Source organism: Argentina silus (genome assembly GCF_951799395.1).
Source record: "Argentina silus genome assembly, chromosome: 9".
In the NCBI taxonomy this organism is placed as follows: Eukaryota; Metazoa; Chordata; class Actinopteri; order Argentiniformes; family Argentinidae; genus Argentina; species Argentina silus.
Window position 1 is genome coordinate 15,652,508 of NC_139663.1, and position 13,130 is coordinate 15,665,637.

A 13,130-nucleotide genomic window follows, 5' to 3' on the forward strand; every position below is an offset into this window, starting at 1 on the left:
GTTGAATATGAATTCCTTTTCTCTGTTGTATTGATCTCAAGTGTCCGTGAACAACACGTTCAGCAGTAGTTTGATACTGAAACAACTAAAAGGTCAAGTATATAAGCCTTGTGTAAGCTGTTTTGGGATCAGCGTAAGCGTTTCTGTTTTAGAGTTAAGGTCATGGAATAAGAGCTGACTCAGAATCAATATCAGCATTACTATTCTCCACAGTCAGTGTGTTTGCAGTAGGGCTGAGAGAGCAGTTCCAGTGTGTGTGTGTATATGTATGTACATGTACCCGCATGTGTGTCTGGGAGAGGGAGGGACCCTGCTATAGGAAGCCATCAATCTCAACCCCTGTCAGACTGCATCCAGCAGCCAATCAGATGCGTTTGCATACGTGTCTTTTAGAAACAGAAAAACAAGCCATGAGCCGAGGCCTGGCCAGGCATGGAGATGGATTTGAGCTGATCTATGAAAAGCAGGGGAGGCTGGGGGAGGTAGAAATCTGAGGATGTAATGCATAAAATGAAATATGAAATGGTATCATACGTGTGTTCATTCCTGGAATGGTATCAAACGTGTGTTCATTTCCATGCATTACAATGAGTCCGTCCTCCAATTTCTACCTCCACCAGCCTCCCCTGATGTTATGTACTTTTGCTGTGATGCGGTCGCTGCTTTCAAAGATTCTTTGAAAGTTAGAATAGGGTTAGAATAGGGATGTTGTGAGACCAAGACTGCCCTCTGTATGACTCCCCAGCCTGGCTAATTCTCAGATGTTGGTGATACATTAAACTAATCATTACATTGATAGCTGCTCTGAATGTACAGTCTGTACAGTAATACAAACTGGGACTGTTATGATAAAGTTTTAGGAAAATGTTTTTGTTCAACAGTTGTCTATTGCATATCCTCTTCCTAGTACATTCATACATTCCTGGAAAGATTGTGTCTGTGTGCATGCGTGTGTGTGTGTGTGTGTGTGTGTGTGAGAGACAGAGAGAGAGAGAGAGAGAGAGAGAGAGAGAGAATCTGTGCCAGACTGCTGTTCCAACTCGACCCATATTAGAACGTTATGTCCTGCAGACATGGACCTTCTCATACAGTACGTCTCCTCCTAGCTAGGCTGCTGTAGCACTTGATCAATGTGGCGATAGGCCCGTCCCTCAGCTGTTTATTAACAAAGTGGCAGGGAGCTTAGAGAGATTACAGATTGCACCTTTAACAATGATACAGTATATTCTCAGTGCATGAAGGCCAATGTAGATATAAAAAAGAATGCTATCACAATCACGTTTTTTATATATATATATATATATATATATATATATATATAAAAATACAACAACCTTATAAAACCTAATGATCTTCCTGGCTGCCACCTCACTGTGTGTGCGAGCAAGTGTGCCAGGAGAGAGAAAGGGTAGGGGAGAGACATGAGAGAGCCAGGGTAGGGGACATGGTGGAGAGAGAGAGAGAGAGAGAGAGAGAGAGCCAGGGTAGGGGACATGGTGGAGAGAGAGAGAGAGAGAGAGAGAGAGAGAGAGAGCCAGGGTAGGGGACATGGTGGAGAGAGAGAGAGAGAGAGAGAGCCAGGGTAGGGGACATGGTGGAGAGAGAGAGAGAGAGAGAGAGAGAGAGAGCCAGGGTAGGGGACATGGTGGAGAGAGAGAAAGAGAGAGAGAGAGAGAGAGCGAGCCAGGGTAGGGGACATGGTGGAGAGAGAGAGAGAGAGAGAGCCAGGGTAGGGGACATGGTGGAGAGAGAGAGAGAGAGAGAGAGAGCCAGGGTAGGGGACATGGTGGAGAGAGAGAGAGAGAGGTCCTCTGTGGCTCAGTTGGTAGAGCATGGCGCTAACAACACTTAGGTTGTGGGTTTGATTCCTGCTGGGACCATATATACTGAAATGTATGCACTCACTGCAATGTAAGTCGCTTTGGATAAAAGCGTCAGCTAAATGGCATATATTATATTATTATTAGAGAGAGAACCAGGCTAGGGGACATGGTGGAGAGAGAGAGCCAGACAGTAGGGGACATGGTAGAGAGAGAGAGAAACAGTAGGGGAGAGACATGGTGGGGTAGGGGGGGGTCAGTGCTCACTGAGATAAGAGGGGGAGAGAGGGGGAGAGAGGGAATGAGGGAGTGCATGGGTAGGGGAGCTCTGACGCACGCAGTTACATAAACCCTATCTCCCCCCTCCTCCTCCTCTTCCTTCTCCTCCTCCTACATCCCCGCCCAGCTGCCAAAGACGGGGGGTGTTGAGGGGGGGGGGATGTTGAGGTCGGGAACGCGGAGGACTCGTTGCTCTGCCAGACGGTCAGGCCAGCGTGCCGTTGTGTGATGCTGTGCCCCTGGCCCTGATTCAGCTGGGAATACAAGCCAAGCATGACTAGGAGAGCTGACAGGGACACCATTAAAGGGGCAATCTGTAATTGGTGCTTCCATTTTTGGACTTTTAAATGAATGAAATAGAGCCATTGATTCTTGAAGAATATAACTTATAAAAGCCTCATGAGCTCAGATCAACTTTCTTAGCCAATCAGAACCCAACATACAAGCTTGTTTTACTCCATTGTTTGTAAACACTGTACAACTTAAAAACATGGTTAAAACTAGCATTTTGATCTCATGGATGGTCAGTCTTTTTATCGCTCCGTCTATGAATTTGAGAGTGTTTACATTTCTCCAGCCCCATCCCTCAGTTGTTTACCAAAAAAGTGGCGGGGAGCCCGCTTTGTTGTTCTTTGAATTACAGATTGCACCTTTAAACTGCTGGAGGGCTGTAGGGCTTGGCCAAGCAGTTGTCGGAGAACGGGTTCACTGTAATGCATGGAATGGGATGAGGAATGGTATCAAACACACACGTGTTTGTTACCATGACATGGGTCTCTAAGGTCACCATACCGAGACAGGACTGGACAGTTCAGTATGTTCCCCAGCCCAGTGCGGGAAAGGGGGACACAGCTTTGTCTGTCTTCCGGAAAGTTCCCCCTGGCACCTTGGCAGGGTGTTGGGGTAAACAGTTGTGACAACAATGAGCCTTGTTTGGAGTGGAAAGAGCCAGGGAACGGCACCATTGAACACCATTAGGGTGTTGTAGGACAAAGCAGAGTACTTGTCTAGATTAGTGACTCACAGGTGTAGTAAAGGATTGAGTCACTCACAGGTGTAGTAAAGGATTAAGTCACTCACAGGTGTAGTAAAGGGTTGAGTCACTCACAGGTGTAGTAAAGGCTTGAGACTCACAGGTGTAGTAAAAGATTGAGACTCACAGGTGTAGTAAAAAACTGAGTCACTCACAGGTATAGAAAAGGATTCAGTCACTCACTAGTGTAGTAAAGGATTGAGTCACTCACAGGTGTAGTAAAGGATTGAGTCACTCACAGGTGTAGTAAAGGATTGAGTCACTCACAGGTGTAGTAAAGGATTGAGTCACTCACAGGTGTAGTAAAGGATTCAGTCACTCACAGGTGTAGTAAATGATTCAGTCACTCACAGGTGTAGTAAAGGATTGAGTCACTCACAGGTGTAGTAAAGGATTGAGTCACTCACAGGTGTAGTAAATGATTCAGTCACTCACAGGTGTAGTAAAGGATTGAGTCACTCACAGGTGTAGTAAAGGATTGAGTCACTCACAGGTGTAGTAAATGATTCAGTCACTCACAGGTGTAGTAAAGGATTCAGTCACTCACAGGTATAGTAAAGGATTGAGTCACTCACAGGTGTAGTAAAGGATTGAGTCACTCACTGGTGGTAGGTGAGCCACTGACGGGAGTCAGTACAGGGGTGCAGGATGATGTTGATACCATTAAACACTTTATACAGGTTAGGTATACATATGTCATTTAGAGGTTAAATGCATAAAAACAAATCTGCAATGAAATTGATCCTTAGTCAAGAGGTTATCCTTAGGGTAAATTGGTTATCCTTAGGTTAAAGAAGTTATCCTTAGGTTAAAGAGGTTATCATTAGAGTGTAGATGTTATCCTTAGTGTGCAGAGGTTATCATTAGTGTGCAGGGGTTATCATTAGGGTAAAGAGGTTATCATTAGGTTAAATAGGTTATCCTTAGGGTAAAAAGGTTATAAGAGATTGTTGAATTTCCACTCATTGAAAAGACCCTCAAATCACAAACAGCTCTGGATATCTATCAGTTCCAATGTTTCCAATGTTCTACAATGACCTTATTGTCATATGAAGACAACACCAGGCCACACAGGAAGTGTAGAAGGGTTTAGGACTGGACCACAGGGTATAGGACTGGGCAGCAGGGTTTAGAACTGGGCCACAGGGTATAGGACTGGGCAGCAGGGTTTAGAACTGGGCCACAGGGTATAGGACTGGGCAGCAGGGTTTAGGGTTTGTCTGTGTGTGTGTGTGTGTGTGTGTGTGTGTGTGTGTGTGTGTGTGTGTGTGTGTGTGTGTGTGTGTGTGTGTGTGTGTGAGTGAGTACGAGTGTCCCAGACCCTTTACGTAACTATATACCAATATTTACACAGGTAACCAGGATGAAGGCTATACTGCCATGTCTCCCTCAGCCATATAGGTGAGGACATGATTTGGGCACCACAGGCCTATCTCTTCACTCGAAAGCAAAGTCCAACAATAGTATGGCTAATGACTCCTACCTCTCTGACCTCTGATCTCTGTGCCTCCTCCCTGCAAGTCTACACTCACTGTACAAACATTGGGTTAGTGTTAGCATGAGTTAGAGCAGTGGCCTCAGTGGAGGCTGGTGGAGGCAGACATCGGAGGACAAGCTCATTGTAATGCATTGAATGGAATGTTTGATACCATTCCTTATTCCATTCCATGCATTACAATAAACCCTGTCCTCCGATTTCTACCTCCACCAGCCTCCAATGAGGCCACCAGCCCATCCCAAGGGTCCAGGGAAGTGAAAGAGTGTGCACTTCAGAGAGTGAATGAGTGTATACTTCAGAGAGTGAATGAGTGTATACTTCAGAGAGTGAATGAGTGTATATTTCAGAAAGTGAACAAGTGTACATTTCAGAGAGTGAACAAGTGTATACTTTAGAGAGTGAACCAGTGTAAACTGCAGAGTGAACTAGTGAGTGTACACTATAGAGAGTGAACGAGAGTGATCTACAGAGATAAGGGTATAGAATCAGGATACAACCTTTGAACATGTCGCCCGATATTGACAACACAACTTCCTGCGAGCAGCAATTGACCTGGATATGACATAACCAGCACACAGACACATTAGAGAGCCGTGACCCCGTTGGCTTTGATAAGTAAACCAACAACAGACTTATGTAACTTCTTGTTTCTTTAACCCAGCCAAAATGGTTCAAACTGTAATCTTTTATATTGTTTTACATGCTTGTTGTTGTAAGGTAGTGATTTTGATGAGTAAGCCAACTCCTGCTGGTTGAGTCCACTTAGTGCCAACCAAATTGTTTTAACCATTGATATTGTTTGTCATTTTGTTTTGTATTGTTGAATATCATTTCATATGTCTTCAATATATCTCAGTTTTTATCGTCATGTTGTTCAAACACACTCATGTGTCGCCACAAAGCTAAATGTACTGATGTTGTGCCAAGTACACCTTCATACCACAGCCCCTCCACCGCTCCCAGTCATACTGTAGATTCTTGGTTTAACTCCAAAAAGTAGTCTATTATATTGTTTTACATGCTTGTTGCTCTGCAGTGATTTTGATGAGTAAGCCAATGCTAAACCTGTCTGACCCTGCGTAGTGTCAGAGTGTCACCCAGGATACATCAAACATTTATATTGTTTTATCCAGATATTGTTTTATATTGTCGGGATAATGGCTTTACATGTGAATATCTCTCACTGTAAATCCTTTTTTACGATCTTGTTATTCAAATAGAGAACATGTCTGCACGCCTGATGTTGTCACTGCAGGTGCGAACGGAGTAGGATATAAAACTGGAAAGAAAAACTCATGCAACACTACTTATAGTACTTGTAAAAATCGCCACGTTTAATAATCACCAACCCTAACCCTAATAATCACTGACGTTTCAGTCAAGAGACCTTGTCGTGTAAATGAAAAACTACCATGTTATTGGGGGCTAACCATTGCCCGCAAGTAGGGAGGAGGGGTGTGACATGGGAGAATTTGGTGAGATTGAACACCAGACGAGCAGCAGCGTTCTGGATGAGCTGCAGAGGCCTGATGGAGGAGGCGAGGAGTCCGGCCAAGAGTGCATTGCAGTAGTCAAGGCGAGAGATTACAAGTGCTTGGACCAAAAGTTGTGCTGCTTCTCTGGTGAGGAATGGACGTATCCTCCTGATGATCTACAGGAGCGTGCTGTCACTGTGATGTTCGCCACACAGGATAAGTGGTTGTCGAGGATCGCCTCAAGGTTCTTGGCTGTATGGGAGGAGGTCACAGTAGAGTTTTCTACTGTGATGGAGAAGTCTTGGAGAGGGCAGGCTTTCCCTGGGAGGAAGAGCAGCTCAGTCTTGTCAAGGTTGAGCTTTAGGTGGTTGGCTGACATCAGGGTGGTATCTGGGGGGGGGGTTACATTCTGGCTAGAGGCCCTACAGGTAGAGGGTGAGACACCTGGGAAGATCCTTGGACAGGTGAGAACACCCCTGGGTGTAGCAGCAGGCTGTAGGACTGGTGTGGTTATTATCTCACATCAGATGAGATAATAACACCCTCTACCCTACAGGTAGAGGGTGAGACACCTGGGAAGATCCTTGGACAGGTGAGAACACCCCCGGGTGTAGCAGCAGGCTGTAGGACTGGTGTGATTATTATCTCACATCAGATGACTGGTTGAAGGCCAGAACATTGTGTAGGAATGACCCCACCTGTCGTAAGACAATGCTGGTCAGGGTGGTTTATTATTATTCTGGCTTTAGGACTGGTGATTGTCTAGTGGGTCCCCAGGCTAAAGTGAGAATTACTGTCTGAAGAAGTGTATGGTCAAACATTAGCTTGTCTTGTTCACTGACACAAGTGAGTGCCAAGTGTTTTATGCGGTATTTACCTAATTGGCTACAAAATTAAGCATCATCATTTATGCATTTTTTGGTGAATAAAGTCACCCTTGGCACTCTGAAATGTTGACAATTTGGGCGACTTTATTCACCCTTGGCACTAAATTAGTTAAATCCCCAGCACCAAACGAGGCTGCTGCCTCCCCTTGGGCTCTGAGCTGAAGAGGACAGCATTGTTTAACATTTAAGAGAGAGAGAGAGACTCTTTAGAGAGTAAGTCTAGGTAATTACTCTGGCTGTCTCTGTTGTAGTCAGGAGGGAGGAAAGGAGGGTACTGTGTTGTATTCATGCTGAAGGAATGTTGAGTGGCTTCAAACTACATGTTTAATTTCTTTCAAATATTCGATTCTTTGTTTTGAAAAGGGGTAATGTGTCTGTGTATACTGTACTCTGGTATAATTTCCTATTAGATGATCCTAGAATTGTGTCTACCTGGCCAGAGTTCAGGCACCACTTATAGCAGCAGTCCGCCACACCGCCTATGGCTCCATGCCACGTCACCTGCTCTGCTATTCCGTCACAGTCTGGCGTCCTGCCTCCCGCTCTCGATTCACTCCACATACTGAAAACAGCATTTTGTAACATTTCCCATTTACATTTTACATTTCCCATTTTACATTTACATTTACATTTACCCCCCGCTGGATGGTTTGGTAACTGGTTCCACTGGTCCATTGGGTCCCATAATCACCCCCCCCCCCCCCCCCCCCAAACCCGACCTGAGGGGCTGTGGAATACTTATACAGGAAAACATTCTACAGAAAAAGTTATACAGGAAAACATTCTTTCCTGAGCTGCAGTATGTCCTATTAACCAGGAACGCTGCTTTGACAGACATGGTAGTCAATAACAGTCATGGCATTGAGCTATAGATATTCCCACAAACAAAAAAACTGCTTTTAGCCAGTATGGTTGAAAAAAGTGGAACGAACTCCAAGTGATACTAAAACTAGACTCTCTAGTGCCACTTAGGCATTTTAGGTCACTCTTAGGGGACCTGGTTACAGAGTAGTTTTCATGTTTTTTTCATGTTTTGTGTGAAATTCTATCTTGTGTTTGTTTTCTTGTTTGCATCCTATTTATTTGTATCAGTTGTCTTGCAGGGCTCCCTTGAAAAAGAGACTCGTCTCAATGTGACATTTAAAAAAAATATTGAATGCCATTTAGGCCTATTCCCAATAACACTCTAAGACGTCCTGCGGTACAGAATGAACCAGAACATTCCATGAGGTATCTCCCCCATTGCTACGATGAGAACACAGGGATCTGACCACTGACCAATCACTGACTGTTCCCTGGCTCTTTCCTCTCCAAACAAGGCTTGTTGTTCTCACAACTGTTTACCCCAACACCCTGCCAAGGTGCCAGGGGGAATTTTCCGGAGGACCCACATGGGGGGCAGCCGCTGAATGAGTGCCCCGTGCTGACAGACAAAGCTGTGTCCCTTTCCCCCACTGGGCTGGTTAACCTACTGTACTTTCCAGTCCTGTCTCGGGACGATGACCTCAGAGACCCACGTCAGTGTGTCAGTATGTGGAGTGAATCGAGAGCGGGAGGCAGGACGCCAGACTGTGACGGAATAGCAGAGCAGGTGACGTGGCATGGAGCCATAGGCGGCGTGGCGGACTGGTGCTATAAGTGGTGCCTGAACTCTGGCCCAGTTGGCCAGGTAGACACACACACACACGCACACACGCACACACGCACACACACACACACACACATATGTATACACGCATACACAAATTGTGGCATGCACATGTTCACCCACACACTCAAGCACGCATGCACACACACTTTCACACATGCACACATACACACACACACACACACACACACACACACACGTTGTCAGTAGTGACAGACATACTTGTTGACTAGAGAAGATTGTCAGTAATAAAACAGTGTGACTGTGATACAGCCTGTTTTGTCCACACACGTAACTGACAGACAGCATAAAGACACATGATGGATCGGCTTGTTATTGTGAAACTGTGGAAGCTTCTAGAAAGTGGGACAGCAGGATACAAACGTTACACACAAGAGGGAATCTAAAGAATCTTAAGATGGTGTGTCTAGTCATGGTGTGTGTGTGTGAGTGAGAGTATGCATGTTTGTGAGAGAGAGAGGGAAAGAGTGTGTGTGTATCTGTGTGCCTGTGTGCCTGTATGTGTGTGTGTGAAAGTGAGTGTGTATGTTTGTATGTAAGAAAGAGAGACAGAGAGAGAGGGAAAGAAAGAGTGTGTGTGTGTGTATGTGTGTGTGTGAGAGTGAGTGTGTATGTTTGTATGTAAGAAAGAGAGACAGAGAGAGAGGGAAAGAAAGAGTGTGTGTGTGTGTCTGTGTGTATATGTACGTGTGTGTGTGAGAGTGAGTGTGTATGTTTGTATGTAAGAGAGAGAGAGAGAGAGAGAGAGAGAGAGATGTGTGTAATCTCTTTTATCACCTCTGTTAAAGGGAAGAGTAAAACAGAAGTCCAGGAAAACTACAAATTTACTCAAATCTCATAGCACTTGTTTGAGAGTGTCTGAAAAGTGGGATGTCTTTTATCACCTGTTACATGTACAGGTCAGTGGAGGCCGGTGGAGGTAGAAATCGGAGGACGGGCTCACTGTAATAGATGTAATGGAATGCGGAATGGTATCAAACATGTGGAGGTAGAACGTTTGTTCAGTGATCTAACCCTCTCCTCCCCTTTCCTTTCCTCTCTTCTCTTCTCCTTTCCTCTCCTTGTCTCTTCTCTGAGAGCAGAGCCAGATCCTCCAGAGCTGCTGCAGTGTATCTGGAGCTGCTGTGTGTTCTCCTACTGACTGTACTCATATGCCTCCACCGCCACTGTGAGTTTGGTACATACAGACACTCATAGTTATTACACACAGCATCTGTAATACAGCAACAGTTGGTGAGAACGTTTGAGTACGATTAAGTAGTACTTTAGTTTTACCAAAGAGTGTTGTAGTAGTATTTAGCTTTTTACTATGCAGATCGCATGACTGGAGCCTACCTGACTGAGGAGAGACAAGCTACAGACCAGCTACAACAACCGGACTGAGGAGACAGACCAGCTACAATAATCTGACTGAGGAGAGAGACCAGCTACAACAGTCTAACTGAGGAGACAGACCAGCTACAATAATCTGATTGAGGAGAGAGACCAGCTACAATAATCTGACTGAGGAGAGAGACCAGCTGCAACAGTCTAACTGAGGAGACAGACCAGCTACAATAATCTGATTGAGGAGAGAGACCAGCTACAATAATCTGACTGAGGAGACAGACCAGCTACAATAATCTGATTGAAGAGAGAGACCAGCTACAATAATCTGATTGAAGAGAGAGACCAGCTACAATAATCTGACTGAGGAGACAGACCAGCTACAATAATCTGATTGAAGAGAGAGACCAGCTATAATAATCTGACTGAGGAGAGAGACCAGCTACAATAATCTGATTGAGGAGAGAGACCAGCTACAATAATCTGATTGAGGAGAGAGACCAGCTACAATAATCTGACTGAGGAGAGAGACCAGCTACAATAATCTGATTGAGGAGAGAGACCAGCTAGTGAGGGAAAGAGACAGGCTTCAGAGTTTGTATGAACAACTGAGTGAGTATGAACATGAAAAAAGTTGTGTGTGTGAGAGGGTGAGGGCATTAAGGAACAGGTAGCGGCACTGTGTGTGTGTGTGAGTGAGTGAGTGAGTGAGTGAGTGAGTGAGTGAGTGAGTGAGTGAGTGAGTGTGTGTGTGAGTGGTTTGACTAATCAATGTTTGTGTTACATTATACACAAACATTGCATACTCTCCTCATGCGTCTCCTCATAAACCTTTTATTCTTACAGTGTGTTATCTTGGCCTGTCGGGGACCACACTCTTTTACCTCATCTCACACCACATACATCCTGCATGACATAAGGCACAGAGATAAACAAGCTAGTTGGCTGTGGTTCAGACCAAAATACAACTGGTATGTTAGAGTGTGTGAGGCTCACTGGAGCAGGGTCAGAATGGATCTACTGCCACCTATCAGTGAGTAATGGTAAGTGCTCTATGTTTCACCCTTAATGTATGGACCCACACAATGGTGTAGTGGTAGCACCCTCTGGTGGCTGTAAGCAGTAAATGTAGGAGTATTTCCTATTCATAGGGTGTCAATGAATCACACTGTTAATGTGCATGATAAAATCCAACTGTGAAATGAGAAAAGACAATAGATACGATGCAACACAAACACATTTAGTGAATCATTTAGGTGGGCTTCTGGGTCTTCCTGGAGGTCTTCTTGAAGGGCGAACACAGGCCCTTGTTGAGAGCTGACCTCATCCTCCTGAAGAGGGCCGCTAGAGACAGGAGAAAGAGAGGGGGGGGGAGAGAGGGGGGAGAAAGAGAGGGGGGGGGGGGAGAGAGAGAGGGGGGGGGGAGAGAGATGACATTAACTTAACATAGAATTCATGTTTTACAAGGATTACATTTTTTCTCATTGTGGATTGATGCTTGTAGTAATATTGTTGAGTCGCTGATTCATGCAGTATCAACCCTATAGCAGAAGGATCTTCCTATCAGTAGACTTACGGATGCAGCCTTCAACCTTCGGCTCCTGTGCTGCCTCTGGGGCCGGGCTGTCCTTGCGGTTGCTCTTCTTGGAGCGCTATGAAAGAAACAAGTATTACAAAACAAAATAACATGATAGGCCTAACTGAAATAAATGGAATTGGTAAGACACCATAACAAAAAACACTATATATATATATACACACACACTTTCAGATTGTGTATATAGATGACAGATAACATTTAACAGTTTTAATGTTTACAGAGACAGTTAAATGTCAAACTGACAAAATCGGACTGGAATGTATGAAGTATAGTAAAATCTTGTTTACCTTGAAGCCGGCCTTGAGCTGGCTGAGCTTCGGGAGGAACGTGAGGAACCTGGACCGCCTGGACCGCCTCTTTCCTTTGGGCTCAGCCTGGGTGTTCTCAGCCACAGCATCACACCCGGTCGGTGAATCGTGCCGCAATGTTGCAAGTGTGGAAGTTGTGGGGGTTTCATTTTGAGGGTGGTTATTATAACATGCTTAATAATGAGGCCACACTTAATAAATAAAGAGAAAAAACCCTGACTAACTTTTCTCTTACCACTTCATCACGTGTCAAAGCCGTGATAGCATATCTGGTGTTCCATTCAGTTACAGTACTGTAGTTTGATTCTTTTATCTGTGAGGCTTCAGAGTCCAGTGTACAGTGTACACACACACACACACACACACACACACACACACACACACACACACACACACACACACCGCTGGCACAAAACCGCTGGCACAAGACAACATACCATTTCAGCTGCTTTAATTGAGGATGAATGTCCTTGTGGTCACCATAAATTTTCCACAGACTTTATATGCTTCTAGAGGGTGGTAATCCGTCAGCGCATCTGGATCCAAGGCTACAATTTCAGAACAGTGATGTTCAACAAGTTCATAAGATCTGAAATGTTCAATGTACCATGAAGAGAGCCTTTTACAAATGAATGTCACTTCCTCTGCATTGACAAGAATGATAACAATCTTATGAAATTCTGGGAGGCCACTGCACTGCCCAGAAGATAAAATCATTCCCTCTGCATACTGTGTGCCATGCAGGTGAATAGTTTTAGACAGAGACACACTGTGAAGATGTGGGTACTTCTTCTCAATTTCACACTTGAGTGATGTATTTAATTCTGAAACCCTGACCACTTTCACTTTTTCAACATATAGCTTTGCCTTGAAAAGGTTGCGCCTATCTAGATGGTAGGCTAACATTTGCTGGTGTTTTGAAGAAAGTGTGAGCAGCACATTTTTCCAATTTTTAGTGTCGTGGACCACCTTTTTAAAAAAGCTATGTTTAGCCTCAAATCTCATCGTCCACAAGTCCACCAACGGCCCATAACAGCGAATTAGATGCGGGTAATGGTCAATAAAGTGATGTTTTGGCCTAAGTCTGAACTGCGGAAAGGTACTAGTGAGTAACTTGCGATGATCCCGTAGTTTGGAAGACAAATAACACAATGCTTCCTCTGAGAGAGTGTGTGAAACGACAATCTCAACAATTTCCTTAAGGTCCATTAAAATCTCCCAAGCAGGCTCGTGTT